The following is a 5,027-nucleotide window of genomic DNA, read 5'->3' on the forward strand; positions in this document are numbered from 1 at the left end:
GCGCCTTCGCTGCAAGCCGCCGCCCGCTCGGCTCGCTTCGGACCAGCGCCATCCTTCGCTTTGCCAAGCCGGGGAAGAGGCGGTGGCACCGCGCCGCGGCGAAGGCGAGGGGCGCGCGGGGAGCTTGGAAGCAACGTCATCGGGCTCCCCCCCCGGCAATACCCCCGTGTTTCCCCAAAAGTAAGACATATGTCTTACTTTCGGGGTACGGCTTATATTAGCCGACCCCCCTGAAATCCCCGATACGTCTTACAATCGAGGGTGTCTTACTATCGGGGAAACAGGGTATAATGTGGAAGAAACAGGTATGCTAACATTGGAACCCCATCCAAATAGTTTTATTTAGGTTGGAGTTCCAAGAGGGGGGAAATGAGGAAGCTAGCCTGAGATATACATTCATATTTAGTGCTAGCCCAAATTCTGCATTTCTTAAGCCTTGACCTATGCCCCACATATATAGTTATGCTTGACATTTAGAGTACAAAAGTACATTTTGTGTTTATAATCTGTGCCTTGCATCTGGTAGAACATAGCTGTGCTACAGGAAAAGGACATGGCTTTGATGGGGCAGAGATAGATCGGACACCTGCTCTCAAGGCACATAGCTTCATGCATGAACCCACATACTAACTGCAAGTTCCTTTTTGTTGTACATTCTGCACCTTCTACATTGTATAACCCCTTTTTTTACTTTCTGTATAAGGAAACGTTGACAACTAGTATCTGATTGGCTGATATTGTGTGTTTTTTGTACTCCTTTGGAAATGTATAAAGAGCCCTGAAAAACAATCCACGTTGTTCAGACGTTGCTTTTATATCTTCTGAACCTGATGCATGCATCAAATAAACCTGAGTTACGCAATCTCCTTGTGGTCTCCATTCCCTTGACTGGCAACTGAATTTTGCCACAACAATTATAACTGCATAAATAGAGAGTTGTGTCTTATCCCAGGAATATATTTGTTCCAGAACCAAACCCATCATGAAGATCCTTTATCTGCTGTTCGCATTCCTTTTCCTTGCATTCCTGTCTGAACCAGGTAAGAAACGATATTATTGATATTTGAGAAATTACTGATAACTTACTACATTTTAAGCAAGTATGACCATCACTGAAAGCAGGATAATATTTAACATCTTCTTTTAGTTTATGTTAAACAAATAGCTTTGAACATTGTGGACTATTGATAACATGAGCTTTCAAACTTTTGAACAATATGTCATTGATATTTAATTCAGATTAAAACTTGAGTTCCAGGGTAATATACAGCATCAATATCCACATGAAACCTCTGGGTGAGATCATTCGATGACACAGGGTGAGTTACCAACAGTGTGCTGACAACACTCAGCTGCACATCTCCACCCTGTGGCAATTCAGTGAAGCAGTGGAGGTGATGTGCTGGTGCCTGGAGACTGTGAGGGTCTGGATGGGTGATAAGAGGCTCAAGTTCAACCCCAAAGAGATGGAGTGGCTGTGAGTTTTGCCTCCCTGGGACATCTCGGACATCAACACCCTTGAAAATGTCCAAAGATATTTCACCAGAAGAGCCTTTCACTCCTCCACTCGAAACAGAATACCCTACGAAAATAGACTAACTATCCTGGGTCTAGAAAGCTTAGAACTACGGCACCTAAAACAAGATTTAAGTATTGCCCACAAGATCATATGCTGCAACGTCCTACTGGTCAATGACTACTTTAGCTTCAACCGCAACAACACAAGGGCACGCAACAGATTCAAACTTAATATTAACTGCTCCAAACTTGACTGTAAAAAACTTGACTTTAACAATCAAGTTGTCGAAGCGTGAAACTCATTACCGGACTCAATAGTGTCAACCCCTAACCCCCAACATTTCTACCTTAGTCTATCCATGATTGACCTCTCCAAGTTCCTAAGAGGCCAGTAAGGGGCGTGCATAAGTGCACTACTGTGCCTACCGTCCCCTTTCCAATTGTCTTTCCTTTATCTCATATCTCATATATATTTTATATATATGTAGATGTAGTTCCATTGAGCACAACAGGTTGATTGTGGCTGGTTAGCCAGTTTTGAATCCATCTGGTGGAGTTGCTGTCCATCCCACATTTTTCTACTTTATTTAGTAGTAGGTTATGGTCTACTTTGTCAAAAGCATTACTGAAGTCCAAGTAAACCACAGCAACAGCATTCCCTGGTCCACTAATTTTGTCACTTTGTTAAAGAATCCTATATGATTCATTATTCTCTACAAAGCTTAACTGGAGGTTTTCTTATTGTAGGTTATTGGTCGGTTCATTTTAGTTTTGGTTTATCAAATTCTCAACAAAAGATATGGTGATGTGTTTGAGGGACAATAGGGAGCCAGTTTGCTCTAGTGGTCAAAGCACCAAGTTAGAAATCAGGAGACTGTTCTAGTCCCACATTTAGCATGAAAGCTGGTGGGGTAAGTTTGGACTTCTCTCAGCCCAAAGCACCTGACAAGGTTGATGTTGTGGTAAAATAGGAGAAGGCACCCTTGGTATTCTCTCAGGGTGTTTTCCCCCTTAAAGTTGTTTCATTGCCAAACTAAGTAACATCATTAAGAAATGGAGTTTGCTCTCAATTTATATTCTATTGATCTGCTCTATTTGTATGAGTTAGGAGTGGGGTCTTGGGAGTTTTTGGGTAGTACTGTTTATTGTTAACTTTTTGTCACTTTCTTAATTGGGGCAGTGTTCCCTCTAATTTTTTTCTGGTGAGGGCAGAAAAGTACAATGTCTGAGTGGCAGTCCCTTTGGGACTGAAGTCAAAATAAACAAACAAACAAACAAACAAACAAACACATAAATAAATAAATAAATAAATAAATACATACATACATACATACATACATACATACATACATACTACCCGCCACTACCTAGGGAAGTGGCAGGTTTGAAAAAGGAGCCGCTTCCCTGGGTGCAGTCCTTGATGTCATTTCATAGCCCCACAGAGCTCCTGCCTCCTCCTCAGTGGCAGCTCTGCAGGGCTTTGAAATGACGTCACGGCCTGTGCCCAGGGAAGCGGTGTGGTTTTCAAATGCTGGGGGCTGCCCCCACTGCCGAAGAGGAAAAGGAGATGGCCGTTGCTACCACCGATGAACAGGTAGCAAGAGGGGGGAGGAGGAAGCATAAAACGCTGCTTTGCCAGTCCCAGCCCCCCTCCCCCCCTCTCCTCTCTGCGCAGCCTTTGAAAAGTGTGCAGCAGGCTTCATTTTTTAGTGCACTACAGCGCATGGTGCACGTTAGAGGGAACACTGGAGTGGGGTATTGCTTACTTCTGGATTTTTGATCTGAGGTTAAATTTGGTATTAATATAATATAATCTGGGTGTTGATTGTTGGTGGGAAGATATTTTGGTTTGTTTTTCCCTTTTTACCTCGTTGATTGTACTATTTGCAGAGTAAGCATATATTGTTCATGTCTATATGTCTATTGATAGCTATTTTGTCAGAATGCAGAACTTCCAGAAATTATCTCGCATTTTTTGAATTGACCTGATCTAGAAAGATCAAAGTTTCCCAGTTACAAGTATGGTTAAATCTGTCCCTATGCTTATGAATTTCAAAAGCTTTCAACGTGTCTTATGACTGCTACTTGGTGGTCATGGAAAAAGGAAGTGGAAGAAGTATTAAATACATTTGTTTTAGGTAATAAAGAAGAGATAAAATGAATAAAACCCTAGATATTAATTATCTAGTGAATCTATAGCTATTCAATTTGTAAAAAAGAGAAGCTATTGCAGAAAAGTCGCAAATGCACAGCTTTTCAGGAGCAGAGAAGAGCAGCGTTAGAAATATTAAGAGAAGAGGAAGAAAGACAAAGCTAAACCAGATTCTGAAGGTCCAGGGAAGATCATCTTCTCACTCAAAATCTCCATCCAAACACCCAGCAGAACCAGCCATGGTCATTCAGGATTATTTCTTAGCAATCAAGGATCCACAGTCATAATGGAGAGAGAGAGATCACAGCAAGGTCTTCTTTGTTGTGAATCAGGTTTTCTTCCTCTGTGCTACCTTAATAGATACAGGCACACCTGCCCATTCAGCTCTGGGCCAAGTTTTAAATGATATATGACATATTGAGACTGCTGAAGGGAGATTGGCAGAACTTGATTCCTTGGTCAGAGATAATTTCTTGAATTCATAGGAATCCAGCAATTCTGTAGAAGAAAGTGATGTCTTAGAAGGAAAAATTTATCTAAATAACAAAGTGTCTTTACTGATCTTTTCCCTGTCTACCGTTTCTCTTTTCACAGGTAATGCCCAGCACACGTGTTATCATCTAGGGGGATACTGCCGTAGGCCTGCCTGTCTAATTGGTTACTTAGGGAAACTGGAATGTCCAGGGTTAACGTGGTGCTGGAGACCGTAAGTAAACAGTCCTCAAGTAAAGATGCCACAGATGTGCATTGGATGTACACTTGTTTGTACTCCAACACATTCCAAGGCATTGACCTGAAGAGAAACAGGTGTTTCCAAGGCAGAAAGGAGGGCAGGAAAGGTTTTGAGGTTGAGATAACAGACTTTATCTTAAATTCATTATGATCCAACTATTATTTTATCTCATTTGTATAGACTCTTTGGAACAATAATACCATCTGCATCTACAACCCTGGATGTCTTCTAGATATGGCCAAAGACCTGAGATTCCTGCCTTCTATCGCTTTTTCTTTCTTCACATGATTCAAATTTCTATCTATCAAACTCGAAAATATGAATGCATTGACATAAAATTTGGCAAATATTCCTTCAAATAAATCTAAATGAGCATTGAAAATGTTGTGGAACTTTTTAACAGGGAGCTGGGAGCATTATATTCATTTCACTACACAAATGTGTTGGTCTGTTTGTGTGTTATATCTCTTTGCCTACATGTCAGTGTGGAAGGTGTTTCCTGCTCTTCAACCACACATTATGCCATAAAGTCACACAGTCTCATTCTTCCCCAACTGTTTATAGTTACTTTGCCATTGTCGTCTTCCAGCTGATGTGGTTGCTTGACCAGAACAACACAAATTA

At 41.3% G+C, this 5,027-nt stretch overlaps 1 long non-coding RNA gene across 1 annotated transcript; it reads left to right on the plus strand.

Annotated features, from left to right (window-relative positions):
- Nucleotides 1-816: 816 nt before the first annotated feature.
- On the plus strand, nucleotides 817-4,772 carry LOC139156353 (uncharacterized). The gene is made up of 3 exons (XR_011557303.1): nucleotides 817-1,040; nucleotides 4,265-4,376; nucleotides 4,584-4,772. It is a non-coding gene; the product is annotated as an uncharacterized lncRNA (long non-coding RNA).
- Nucleotides 4,773-5,027: the final 255 nt, after the last annotated feature.

This window comes from Erythrolamprus reginae, chromosome 1 (assembly GCF_031021105.1).
Source record: "Erythrolamprus reginae isolate rEryReg1 chromosome 1, rEryReg1.hap1, whole genome shotgun sequence".
Classification (NCBI taxonomy): Eukaryota; Metazoa; Chordata; class Lepidosauria; order Squamata; family Dipsadidae; genus Erythrolamprus; species Erythrolamprus reginae.